The 14,865-nt window shown below is 36.4% G+C and overlaps 1 protein-coding gene across 7 annotated transcripts in view; it reads right to left on the bottom strand.

Annotated features, from left to right (window-relative positions):
* LOC114050135 (signal-induced proliferation-associated 1-like protein 2) overlaps window positions 1-14,865 on the bottom strand; it is a 257,408-nt gene that overhangs the window by 185,016 nt on the left and 57,527 nt on the right. For all 7 annotated transcript variants that reach the window (XM_027871717.1, XM_027871715.1, XM_027871714.1 and 4 more), the window contains exon 2: window positions 10,703-10,770. The gene's annotated coding sequence lies outside the window, so the exon portion shown is untranslated. The remainder of the gene's footprint in view (window positions 1-10,702; window positions 10,771-14,865) is intronic.

Consider the following 14,865-nt stretch of genomic DNA (forward strand, 5'->3'; position numbering starts at 1 on the left):
CCGGCCCACACAAGCCACCAGAGTATATGCTGAACTTGTCATGACTGTCTATGAGTTGTCAATTATCTCTCTACCCGGTGGGTTTGTTCTGGTGGTTCTTTCTATTTTGGCTCCAGCTTTCAGCTCCTGGTCTTTCATAATTGATTCCAGCTTTCTCTCTACTAAACCTCACATTTTTGCTCCCTCTTTCAAGAAGAGTTTATGTCTTTGCTATGGAATCCTTCATCTTGTTGACTCGACCACAATTCTGCCCGGCTTCTAGCATCTCATCTATTTCTCACCCCATGCAATGCTTTACTACACTGGTACTCCAGAAGCCTGGAAACTACCCCCTAAAAGTGCTGAATGCCAGCAGCTAGGGCACATCAATTGCTGTCTTTTAGAATACAAAAATCATGTGTATCTATTTGCTGTTTTTGTTTTTCTTCTATTACAATTTTTTGTCCCATTTATACCAGGGAACAGTAGAAAGTAGTTATCTGGCCATTTCCTAGATTGAGGAAAACTGAAGCCCCCCAAATTCAAGTGGTCTAATAATTATACAACAAGGTATCAGCCACCCCAGATTTCCTATCTTCCAGAGCAGCACTAAGTGACTAGGATAATATTTCCTCTTGCTCCGTTCTCAGTATCCAAAGCCTTTGAGGGCCTCTTTGAGGCTGGGCGCTGGGACACATTTCATGACTTCAAATTCTGAGTTGTGCTAGTACGAATAAGTGATAACGGAGTTATTGAAACTTCCTATCAGGCTTTAGGTGATCTCTTCCTATGATATGCCTCCACTTACTTTGAAATAATCTGGCATTAGTTAGTTGTTCAAGTCTGGGTACTGGGGTGTGGGAGATTAAGATCAGGCAGGGCATTTGCATGGAAGTGGGTGGATGGAAGGAAATGCTAAGAAAGCCTTGCTCTTGGGACTTGTAGCCCAAGCCTTACAGACCCAGTCATATCATGTTTATCTAGTTTTAAATTGAGATAGACCTCAATATGTATGTGTATATGTTTGTGTATGTGTATGTGTATATGTACATGTACATAATACCCTCTTCATCAGTTAATGCATTTGTCGTTTGACCTAGACTTGAGGATTCCCTAGATGTGGGAACAAACATTGTTAGAGGACAGAAATTCAACAGCAAGAAAGAGCTTCATATATTCACTTTCTTTTTCTAGCACTACTAACTATGCATATTTTAGCACTTTTTTAAAAAGAAGGAGAAGAAATAAAAATTAGCACCCTAACAAACACCTACAAAGCTGCTTTTGGAGGAACAGAAGCACATCGAAAGAGATATGTTAGACATCTGGCATCATCTGTCAAACTGCCAAACTACTGTATTTTTAAGCTATTCATACCCTTATTTAAAAAAAAAATAAGAATCTGACATTCCTGTGGCATGCAGCAGGACAGCGTTCTTGCAAAGAATTCTTGTCAGATGTGATGCAAGATCTACACAATCTCTATGTCCTTTGTAACTTAGTGTTTAAAAGCATATGGTTCACAAAACAGATCACAGTACAATACAAAACAGTACACAAAACCACCAAAAACAAAAACAAGATGCACATCCAGTACTAACTCACTAGGAAAGGTCCCTTTGGCATCACCTAAGGAAACTAACTTCTATATCCCTTGGTTCACTGAAGTCTCAATAAAGAATTCACACTCTGGGTGTTGAGAACAAGATGGGATCTGCTGGACCTGAGATTTCATCAATGGAGAGGAAAAAAGAACTCCCAAAGTGAAATTCCCTTCACCAAAACAATTCAGCATACACCTACAACTTACAGTCAAAACTGTCTGTGAAGACTGAGAGAGGAAGGCTCTTGCCCAGGGTCATGCAGCCAGAGGCGAGACTTGGAACTCAAATCTTTCAGAGTTAAAGCCAGCCCCTATTCCCATTCCCCACCACATTGTACCTTTAAGTATTACATGGAGGATTTACTGAATTGAGAGACAGAAAATGCAAGAGAATGGCTGTTTGCTGCTTACTAATAGAAGAAATTCCATCATCAAACTAACTTTTCATTGATATTAAAAACGACAACTTCAGAATTATAAGATAATCAGATTCACTGTGCATGCTGGGGTTTGGAGGAACAGATAGCAACAAAAACAGAAATATAAGTTTCATTGGCTTTTTATGCCAATAATTGCTGATTGGAAGAATAAAATTTCTCATGTGCTCAAGGTAGCTAAATCTTGAAAACTAGGGATGCTTTTATGTTATTTGATCTGTGGATTATTTTAGCATCTCCATGCTTCTAGGTAGCCCTCAATAGCAATTTGCTTTCAGAGAAAATCAAGGGAATATAGACGAGTGCTATGGGAAGAAATTCTAAAGAGGGTTTAGTGAATCTGGATGATCATTTTTGGCTAAAAACGTTAAGATTGGTAGTCCTAAATTATTTAGCATTCACTTTTCATTCATACCTAATTATTCTATAAAGAGGTAAAACAAGATTCTAGATAAGTATTTCTATGAGGAGTAAGGAGGGAGAGTGATTTCAGTAAGAGTCTTAGAAGCTATTTAGAATCAACTCATCTTCCCTCCTTCCCCCAGGCATTTATGAGAAAAAGAGAAAGGAAGAAATGGATATCTAGAACTGAATTTAGTTCAATATATTATTACCATCACCACTGAAAATGAACAGATTTCATAATACAGTCCATCAAATTAATCTTAGGAGGTTTTTAAAAATGGAATCCCATGGCTTTCATGCCATTCTGTCTGAAGTGGGGCTTGGGAGGAGACCAACCAAAGATCCTATAGTTTTCTTTGTGTTATTTAAAGACAAACATACTGCTATCCTAACCATCTTGAAAGCTGAGCAGGAACAAGTATCTTCATTTTCATCCACACATAAAAAGAGCTATATCCAGCCTAGGATGTTCTAAAGCCAACACTAATTACCTGAAGTAAATGCTTGCCCAATGATGTAGATATTTGACTTTTGGCTGAAAAGCAAATGTTAACATTGCCTATTGTTACTTAATAAATGTTGCTTCTATGAAATTTTTCATTGATACTTTGCCCCAAAGGATAATGCTTAATAAAAATAAACAATGGAAAGAAAATAAGCTCTTGAACATTTATCATGGGTTGTGTGGATGAATTGTAACTGTTTTTAAGCTCCTAAATAAATGATATCAACATCATCTCATTCAAGAGAGATACAGGTATAAAGGTCAGGTATTCTTAACTTGGGGTCCATTAACTTATGAAGTTTTTTTTTTAATATTGATAAGTGTATTTCAATGTTTTCTTTGCAATCCTAGGTATTTTATATTATTCCTTTAAAAACAGTATCCTCATAAGGGGTTTGTAGGCTTTACCATACTGCCAAAGGGGTCAATGAAACACATAGAAAGGTAAAGAACCCTTGATAAAGGAACTGCTTTGTGTATGATCACTATTCAGACTCACATTGGGGAAAGTGGACACAGGCTCACAAAGAGCTGATCCTCCCAGCCAATCATAGTAAATTCCTTGGAATTCCAACAAGTTGATGGAAGAACAACTTATCACTGGATTGTTTAAGAAAATTCTTAAATAGAGGACAGAGCCAAGATGGCAGAGTAGAGGCAGAAACTCACCTGAACTCTACCAAGTTCCCCTCCAAACAGCTTTAAAATAGTGCCTCAAATTGAATTCTGGAGCAGCACAATCAACAATAGGTTGGGGTGAAACAATTTTTACAATCCAAGGCTACTTAGGAAGTTGGTAGAAAAGGTCTGTCACACCAAGGTGGTGGTTGGCCTGGAATGCAGAGCAAGGTATGCTATGTCAACACCAGCAGCAGGCCTTGGAGGCAGCTGCACCAGGAACAGCTTCAACAGCTCTCAGCCCACAGAAGGTAACGGCATTGGACAACTGCTCAGGAAGAGGCTACAGGACCCTTTGCTAGCATTAGGGTGCAGAAACTTGTTTCATTGCCTATACATAGTTCTGGGTCACACATCTGAAAAAATAAAAAGTCAAGAATACTAAGGGACTAAATAAAAAAAATTGAAGGAAAGAGGCCTAGCAATACCAGATCTCAAACTCTGCCACAAAATAGTAATCATTAAAATAATCTGGTAGTGGCTAGGAGATTGGTGAATTAGAAGAATAGATTAAGTATACAATACACAGTAGTAAAGGACAATAGTAATCTGTTTTTTTATAAACCCAAAGATGCAAGTTTTTTTGGTCAAGAATTCATTATTTGACAAAAACTGCTGGGAAAACTGGAAAGTAGTTTGGTAGAAACTAGGTAGAAACCAACATCTCAGACTGTATACCAAGAGAAGGCCAAAACAGGTACACAATTTAGACATTAAGGTTGATATCATAAGCAAAATAGAGGAGCATGGAAAATTCTGCCATCAGATCTATGGATAAGGGAAGAATTTATGACCAAATAAGAGACAGAAAACATTACAGGATGCAAAATGGATAATTTTGATTACATTAAATTAAAAAGATTTGCACAAACAAAATTAACAGCAGGAAACTGGGGAATTTTTTTTTTTACAGCAAGTTTCTCTGGTAAAGACCTCATTTCTCAAATACATAGAGAACTGAGTCAAATTTATAAGAATATAAATGGCCAATTTTGACCAATTGACAAATGGTCAAAAGATTTGAACAAGCAGTTATCAGAAGAAGAAATCAAAGATATCTACAGTTATATTAAAAATGCTGTAAGTCACTATTAATTAGAGAAATACAAATTTTAAAAACTCTGAGGTACTACCTCATATCTATCAGATTGGATAACATGACAAAAAAAGAAAATGACAAATGTTGAAGGAGATGTGGAAAAATTGGGACACTAATGCATTGTTGGTGCTCTCCATTCTGGAGATCGATTTGGAACTGTGCCCAAAGGGCTATAAAACTGTGCATACCCTCTGACCCAGCAACACCACTTCTAGGGCTATACTCCAGAGAGATCAAAGAAAAAGGAAAAAAGTTTTACATGTCCAAAATATTAATAGCAGCTCTTTTTGTGGTGGCAAAGAATTGGAAATTGAGGGGATACTCATTATTTGGGGAGTAACTGAACAAGATACGGTTTGATTTGTGCTGGAATACTATGGTGCTATAAGAAATGATGAGTAAGATGCTTTCCGAAAAATCTGGAAGACTTATATGAACTGAAGTCAAGTGAAGTGAGCAGAACCAAGAGAACACTGTGTATGGTAACAGCAATACTGTATTATGTGGAAGGTATTTCTAGGTGACAGGATAGCATATCCCCACTCCCGTTCCAATGAAGTTATGCCCATGATGGATCTGAAGTTCTTACAAGAACTCTGGAGAATGTGAGACATACCCCTGAGAGCACAAGTTTATAGAGACATTTCCACCTTTGGGAAAACAGTAGTTGGTCTCCAAACAAAAGGGTCTTAGTCTAAATAGCAGCCTTACTTTTGCCCCACCCAAGTACCACAACTCTCTAGCAAATAAGCTTCCAGTCCTGTTATGGTAGCAATGTTACTATTTACCAACTCTGCCAGTGGGGAAATGGACACATCAAAGGATTACATCATCAGCTTAAGTTTACACCCTGAGTCCATGGCCAAACCAGAAAGAAAATCCTTAGTCACTATGCCACCCTGTCAACCATGATGTCAATATAATGGCTACAGACTTTACACAATGAACTCCTTAGTGATACATTTCATGAAGGGCTTTTAAGGTCCCTGCAAAGGAAAGAAAACATGGCTACACTCATACCTCTTGGGTTGAAATAGCAAAGACATTAAGCAAATGAAAAAAGTAATTTTCTTGTATTTAGTGAACATAACAAAGTATCCACTGTTTGTTAAAAGATAGGGTGAGAGACTACAATTATCATTGTCATGGAAAGGTTCAGGAGCTTTGCATATATATTAGTCTTAAGACAGACCAATGCCAAGTAGAGGCTACATCTCTAAAATTAGAGATCTCTGAAAAGAAATATTTTAAAATGTGTGTTTTAACTGAAAAATAATTATACTACATGAAACTACCACACAAAAACAATGATTTATTTGGGAGAAACCCATTCTTTTTTCAAAGAGCAAATTTTCCTACTCAAAAACTGAAAAAATCAGACATTATAACACAAATTAAAGGGACCCCAGGTTAATCAGGGGAAATTCAGAATGGCGAACAAATACAAACTTTTTACAACTGAGGAGAGGCCAACACAAATGGATCATATGCACTGTCCTTTTCTTCACCCATAGTCCCCCTCTCCTTTCCATTTACGGGATAGTTCTTTACTCAGTAACAAAACTTGGAAACTCCTATTACTCATTGAGTTTTTACCACCCTGCCCCCTTCCTCCTTCTACTTTTTTTAGGGGTCCAAGACAATAAGCTCTACTGATCAAACAGCAGTTTTAGAATCACTGATCTACAAATGGAAATTAGAGCCCCAAGTTAACAAAGTATAAAATTTTTGCACAGATGAAATCTCTTTCCACAATCAACCCCTAGTGATCTTCTCTAAAGTTTCATTGATACGTGGGAGGTTAAGAAATGGTGATGGACTTCGAAGAGAAATCTCTATCACAAAGGAACATGAAGTTAGGTTTTTAGAATGCCCACCATGCCTCTCCACCTCCCCTACATGCACATATGCAAAGGGGAAGAATATGGCCTCCTTTACTTTGTAGCACCAACAGCAAGAACATCTAACACAGGCATAGGAGGTGTTCAGCCAAAGAGGAAGCTTCTCCTTCCTTGGGAGACTGGGGACGTCTAAGGTGAGTCTGTGACACTAGGAGCATGATGACAGCCAGCACTGGGATTTGGGATGTCAGAACTGGGAGGAAAGTACAACACATATTCAGACTAATGTAGTATCTAAAATATGATTCCACATAGTTGAAGCAGATCTATCAGCTTAACTATAAGTAACTTATCAGCATAATTATAAGAAGGCTTATCTTCTGATTTGGTCAGCCAGAGTGTAGTGGAAAGAACATTACATTTCAAGACCAAACTCTGACACTTAATAGCTTAATAACTTAGGGACGGCAGCAAATCTTTTTGAGCATCAGATTTCTCATTTGTAAAATGGGGACAATTACATCTATACTATAATTCACAAAACTACTGTCAACATCAAATAAAATTACACATGAAAAAAATGCTTGGTAAAACATAAAGCATCATACAAATATTAGTTATTCCTAGTCATATACTATTTTTTCAATTGACAAGATCTTTTATGTCAAGCAACAAAAAGTATTTTTGAATAAAAGAAACTAAATATTATGCATATATATCTAGATATTTAAAAGATCTCACATTTCAAATCCTAGCTATTTCCCATCATTTCAGCCTTCACCAAAACTGACCTTTCCTTTTGATCCCCTGAGGAAAATCCTTTCAAAGAAAGGCATTCATGAGCAGAGAAAAAGTTAGAAAGTGCTTCCTCCTAGAAGCAGGTATTTTACTCATTGCTGAGAGAAATGGATGGAGAGATGATTATCAGATGCCAGTTCAGCAAGCATGCAATACTACTTAGTTTGGTCACCCGATTGCTACTACAAAAAAAAAAAAAAACAATTATTTATTACATTGGTTTCAGACCTGATCAAGGAAGCATTACAAGAGTCACTGGAGTATGACTGTGCACAGTGAGAGGTCTATATCAAAGTAAATATTCCTGTCTCCTATCATTTCCTCCTGACACTAAAGAAATCCCATGTTTCACTGCCACCCTTATTCCACCAAACTTTTTCTTTGTCCAGAAGCTGTATACCATTTACCTGATCCCAACCTTTTGCCCTCTGCATTCTCAATAAATATTCACATTGTTGCCGTCATTTTAAGGCACATTATCTTTGTTTTCACTGGAATACTCTTTACTTTTGACCTCCAATTTCAACCTCATCCAAGAATTACAGGGACTCTCATTAAACAAAAGATTTGCAAAGGTAACATGGTAAAAACACTGACTGGGTAGTCAGTAGATTGGCTCCAATTTTCCAACTTTAATATTTATTACCAGTGTAGTCTGAGCCTCCAATTTTCTCATCAGTAACATGGGAAAATATTTGGTCCTATCTCACAATGTTGGCGCAAGGAATTAGTAAGATACTGTATGTAGAATCTTTTAACCATAAAGTGATATATAAAGTTCTAACATTCAGCCAGTGTACAGAGGATAGTTTATTTTACCTAGAACAGTGAGATTTGGCAACTGACCCTATGCTCATCTACAGAGAACCTTATAAAATGGAAAACTACCGTTACACCTTTTATCTTGCTCAGCATCCAAAAAAAGTGTACCTGGTATTTTTCTATACATTCCCTTGTATTCAAGACTTAGTCATTACAAAATATTATTACATGGCATAAAACAGTACATAGTGGTCATACAAATTGCTGGTTGAATAGGTAGAAAACTCTGGGTAAGCATTCTATGGATGTGAACCAAATGAAAACAATGAAAGCATAGGGAAAGATAATGGCACAAGGTAGGGGAGGAGATTAGGATGAATTTGTCTCCTATAATTTTCTCCTGTCACTAAAGAGATCCCATGTCTCACTGCCATCCTTATTCCACCCAACTCTTTCTTTGTCCAGAAGTTGTATACTGAACAGAATTACAAGGAACTCCATCACAAATCTCTTTTCCTCTTCTAAGGAATTTGTCTGGAGTAAACAAAACAAGAATATTCCTTCCACTATCCAGTTTTTTCATAAAACCTGCATCACCAAGCCACACATTATTTTTATGTGATATTCATTAAACAGACTGGGCAAAGAAAACACTAGTTTATTCAATATATTTCTTGAAAAGTATGCTTAGGTGATCACAATCTTTTCAGAACATCCAACAATGGAATTAATTTGGGGATTTCCAAAAGGAAGCCCCAAACATTTATGAGAGAAGACATTATAAGAAAATAACTTATTACTACAAACTCACTGTTTAGTAAGTCAATTTCTTGGTAATACCAGGCGCCAAGACAGAGACCAAATTTTTCATAAGACTAGTATTTTGCCAGTTTCCAGTCTATTGCCCGATACGGAGGGAAATACAATACTGCTTTGGCAAGTTTCACCTCTTCATAAAGTTTACCATGGGGACCACAGTGAAGTATCCCCACCCTTTCCCTACCATGTTACAGTCTAACACAAGCCTATCATATACCCTGGGTCATCATTTTCTATCCAACATCTGCCTCTCAATGTCTCCAAATATACAGATATCAACATTTTGATATTTCAAGAGTTAGAAAAATTATAATTCCATCCCTTGAAAACATACATTAATATTATTTCACTTGTAAAACAGGTTCCTGGAAAGTTGTACCCAAACTAAATTTCATTGAATCAATTCCCAAATTTTCTTGCTTCCTAAAGTCACTATTTGGTATGAACTTTCTTAAAGTAAAACCCGACCAGAAATGAAATGGTTCAATCATTTTCAAAAGCAATTTGGAATTGCTGAGGGTTTTTTAAAAAGGTAACTAAGATATTCATAAACTTTGTATGGAGAGAGGTTCTCACTGTTATGTATACCCCAGGGAGGTCAAACACAAGAAAGAAAGGTCCCATACATATCAACAATTCATAGCTATACTTTTTATGCCAGCAAAGAACTAGGGGGAAAAAGATGATACCCCCTTAGTTGGGGAATGGCTGAGAAAGCTGTCATGCATGATTGCTGTGTTGTAAGAAATGATGAATAGTATGAATACAGAGCAGCATGAGGAAACTTACACGAACTGATGCATAACAGAACCAGAAATATATACACCAGGACTACAATAAGGCAAATGGAAAGAGCAAAACAAAACTGAACAAAATAATTATAATGGCCAAGCTTGGCCCTTCCATGCATAGGTGGGGAGCTTCAGGGGTAGAATACCATATGAATGTCAGACTCAGTTTATATGTTGGTTATTTTTGCTGAACAAACTGATTTTCCTCTTGTTTGTTTATTGCTTGTTATGAGGGTTGGCTCTCTGGTGTAGAAGAGAAGAAAAATATATTTGCAAATTAAAGTGATGTAAAAACAAAAGCTCTTATTTAAAAAAAATGTAATGACATAGTCCATCTCATGTTTATTTCAAATTTTTTCTTGAGGAGACTACTTCTATCTGACAACTGTTTCCTGATTATGACCCTTTTTAATTCCTGGAACAACTAGGTGAAGATAGAATGCTGGGCCTGGAGTCTGGAAGACCCCAATTAAAATTTGACTTAGACATTTACTAGCTCTGTGACCCTAAGCAAGTCATTTAACTTTTGCCTGCCTCAGTTTCTTCATCTGCAAAATAAGGATAATAACAGCACCTAACTCCCAGGGTTGTTGTGAATATCAAAGGAGATGATAATTATACAGCACTTAGCGCAGTGCCTGGCACATAGCAAGTGCTACATAAATGCTACCTCTTATTATTATTATTATCATTATTATTACTCATCATCATTACATCACCTGAGCCTAACAGAATATGCAACATTCTACAACTTTCCTCCCAACTCTGCAAAAAAAGGAGGGAAGAAAAGTCCATCTACTCAAGTGTAGGGAATAGGCATGACTAAATAGTTCAGGAAATTTGAAAAAAGGAAGCATTAACAGCTCAGAAGAGAATAAATGGTTCTCATAAACCCATTTCTCAAGAAGTCAGCTGTTACTCGCCCCCTCATTTGCTTAGACTGAGTAGATGTCTATGAATGAATCACCTCCCTGGAGAATCTTACCTTGTATGGAATGGAAATAAGGTGCCTGTCTTCAGTGCCTGATTATCATTCCAAGGAAAACGAGAAACCTGCAAGAACAGAATGGCACAGTACATAAGTGTCACAGTAACATAATTCTATGTTCATTTTAATACTGAATTATATTAAGATAAAACGGCTTTATATATAAATATTGGCAAACCATATGAGTGAGATCAACTTGGTACCTATCTATCCTCATTTGACAGTGAAGCAATGGGGTAGATAACTCCTTTAAAGGTGATGTTCCTCTATTTGAACAAAAGCACAAACATAAATCATAATTTCTGATTTTCAAGGGATTTTAGAGGCTCAGAGGTCTGATGAAACATAATGATAATGATAATAATAATGATGCTAATGATAATAATATTCTAGCTGCAACAACCTAAAAAATCTGCTGGCTCAGGTACAACAAATAGCTCAATTTTTCATCTAGCTTCCAAAAAAAAAAAAGACATATCATGATTCAGGAATCACTACTTTCCAAGGCATTGGCAACACTGCACTTTTGGAGAGTCCTAGATGTTATAAAATTGTTTGGGAGCTCCCTCCCCCCCTACCATATTGAGTTGGAATTAGTGTTCCGATAATACCTACCTGGTGGTACTAATTCTACCCTGTAGAGCCAATAAGAACTAACCCCTTTTATAGTGATAGATCATGTTTAACAGATACGAAATGGCTGATGGCCAATTACCCACCCCAACCTTCATGGAAATCAGACTGATTAACATGGTAAGCCTACACTCTCTGACCGCTTTAAATGGATCTTTTTTCACAACTAGGCTTAATTTTAAGTAAATATAAAATGTTCTAAGAACTAAAACTGCACTGTTCCTTGCATCTTTTAGTAACTGCTGATGACTAAAGATAATTATTCCTTCTCTTTAAGTGGTATAACTTTCTGCAAACAGGGCTTAGATTCATGAGCTCCAAGTGAGATTTTGTTTGTTTGTTTGTTTTTAACAAGGAGAAAAAAAAAACCAGAAAGACTATGAGTGTATAGTATCCAAAATTATTCTCTGACCTGGGCAATCTCTCATTATTTACAGTTTGCATCTTTCATTAGCACAGAGTTTGGTGGTTAAGAAGAATAATACAAACATTATGTATCATTTGATCTTCATCTGAGATTGCTAGTGCTATTTTACAGATAAGGAAACTGAATCCCCGAGATAAGGAAATGACTTGCCTAAGGTGAAAAAGCTTGGGGGGAATATGACATAGAACTCAAATCTTCTAAATCCAATAATCTCTCTTCTATTTTATCACCTTGGCCAACAATCTAACTGGTTTCACTTGCAGAAAATCTACCATCTCAGCCTAGCCCTATTTAATTAGATTACTACCCAAGACAATTAAGCTCACTCAAATTTTCAAATATGTAAAACTCTCAAAATAATGTCTCATAAGCAAAATACACTGATATATAACATCTTGGCATTAATATATTTCATTAGGGTTTTTTACTTGGAAGTGGTTTTGGGGTATGAGGGGAGGTGATGAGAAGAGCAAATTTTCTGCCTTCATTATCAACTTTCTGTTTTTCCATACTCTACTATGCTATGCTGACACATTATAAAATTCTAAACTTTAAATATAGGAAATAAGCTCTTAAAGCTCTGATTAAAACAATGACTGTTAGTGTGTATTTTTTTTCAGTTAATTTCCCATGTCTAGAAGTTGTACTTAATTAAGCTGTAATATCCCCAACACAATAGATTCACTTCTGTAAAAGGCACTTTTCCTTCCTCTGATACAGCAAACATCCTGTAAATAACTAATTTCCCACTCTTTTAACTGAATGCTTTTTGTTTACCGACAGGAAAGGAAACAGCAGATTCTCTATGTAGCAGTCAGAACTAGAAAGTTTTGTTTAATTTCTGAATATACAGGTAGTTTATATAAGGCAACCAGTTATTGTCTTCTGTTATATTTTTGCCTCCAGAAGGGGGGGGGAGTTTTCAACTGGGCAAAGCAAATACAAACAACAGCAAAAACCTTAGGTGCTGCCATATTGTTACAGAAGGAGGAGGGCCCAGCTATGTCAGTAGAAAGCTCTAAGGCTTCTTGGAAGCCAGAATCCTTTCCTCTAAACCCTATGTCTATTCATCAGATATAGGACCCCAAAAGCAAGCGGTGCGTGAAGACTACACCTGTTGGGAAACAAGGATCTAGTTCTTTGTTCTTATCAATGGGTTATCAGCCTCTTTTTCCTAGTGGGGGAAAGGAGTTCTGAGAAAGTAAAGTCAACAATTTTTCTTTACAAAGAGAAAAAAAATTACAAAAATCTTCAACCTAGTTCAAAACCCCCTAACTCTGTCAAAATTCTTAATCTCTATGTAAGTGTATGTGTGAGAGAGTTTTCCCTGTTTGACAATCTGGCAAAGCCTGTGGATTCCTTCTCACAATAATGTTTTAAATGAATAAAATAAAATGCACGAGATTACAAGGAAAACCAACTACACTGCAATAGTTATCAAAAGGTTTAATAAACAAATTTACAGACTCCAAGTTTCTGAACTAGGTTAGGGCAATGCTTAAGTAGCATGGTGTTTTATTGTAAATCAGTTGTTTAACTCTCTCTTTCTAGGAAATTAAAACAATCATATTTCTTTTATTTAAGAGAGTTCATCCTTGTGGAAACATAAGGTCTTACGTCTGACTGTCTCCTCATTGCCCAATAATAGTTCTAAATGCAAATAAGACAATACCATGAATGCCATATAGAAAGCATAAACAGACCATTTTTTGAGATGTCATATTCCCTGTTGAAAAACTAAATCCTAAATAACTAGCTATGCCACACACTTCAGATCAAGAAATTCTAATATTGAAAGGTGACCTAGCTTAGCACAATGGAAATCAGAGAGAGCCGAATTCATGTTCAGTCTCACCAGGATGTCCATAGGTCAATTCACTTCATCTTCCAGTACCTCAAGCAATTATAGATGATTATAAATCACAGATGAGTTGATGATGCCCCACATCTCATATAGAACTTTGACAGATACATACACACACACACACACACACACACCCCTTCTCCCTTCCACTAAGAAAGTTGCCTCTGGCATCCTACTTCTCAAATTATTCAATCTCACTGTCTCTCTCCATATACACACACACACACATATATATATATACACACACACACACACACACATATATACATATATGTGTATATGCGTGTATGTGTATATACATATATATGTATATATTTACTGAATACTTACCATGTGTCACTTAAACTGCGTGTCCCTGGAAAAGTTACTACAAATCTTGGCCTCAGTTTCCCCATTTGAAAAATTAAGGGACTAGGTATCCCTAAGGTCTTATCCAGCTCTAAAATTCTATGACTCAATGACTGTGCTAGGCCCCATGCAAACTATAAATATGGAGCATATATTATTTAATTTTTTTGATCTAGTAGGAATCCTCAAGAGAGCCAAGTAACTAAATATTACCCTGAAGACAAACTAAGTTCATGGGTAGCCAAAATCCATAACAACGGATTCAAGAAAATATGTTCAAAACCAGACCACTTGACAATGCCCAAATGCTGTTTCCACTTGACAACCAACCACTGTTTGATTAGTTAAGCACATCAAGAGGTAGTAACTGAAACAAACCAGAAGAGAAAAAAAATTTTAAAAAACAATCAAAATAAATGTCTCCTTAATTAAATTTATAGAAAAATATCAACAAGTTGTAAATACATCCAAAGGAAAAAAAAAGGTGTTGGGGGCAGAGTGAGGCAGGAGGGACACAGGTATCTCTGTAAATGGCTTTTCCTCCATTTAAAGGAGGCACATTTGATACATGTATCTAAATCATGGATAAGATGTCAGCCTGAATTACCAAACATGTTTACAAATTTCAAGTAAACCATTATCTAGTTTCAAGAGTCTCTTTCAGTGGTGAATTATATACCACTTTTGTGTAATATCTAATTCTCAACAATAGTTAAGTACTTAGGCTTCAACACACACATTTACTTTGCAATTTCACATGGCTATTTATATCACAAGGAGAACAAGGATGGAATGTAGGCAGAGAGCCATAACAGCAGTCTGATTACTCCTTCTATGTTGTTTTTCTTTAAAGCATGGTGGGAATATTGATGGCAGAATGAGGTAAGA

Source organism: Vombatus ursinus, unplaced genomic scaffold, assembly GCF_900497805.2.
Source record: "Vombatus ursinus unplaced genomic scaffold, bare-nosed wombat genome assembly UNPS02014798.1, whole genome shotgun sequence".
Lineage (NCBI taxonomy): Eukaryota > Metazoa > Chordata > Mammalia > Diprotodontia > Vombatidae > Vombatus > Vombatus ursinus.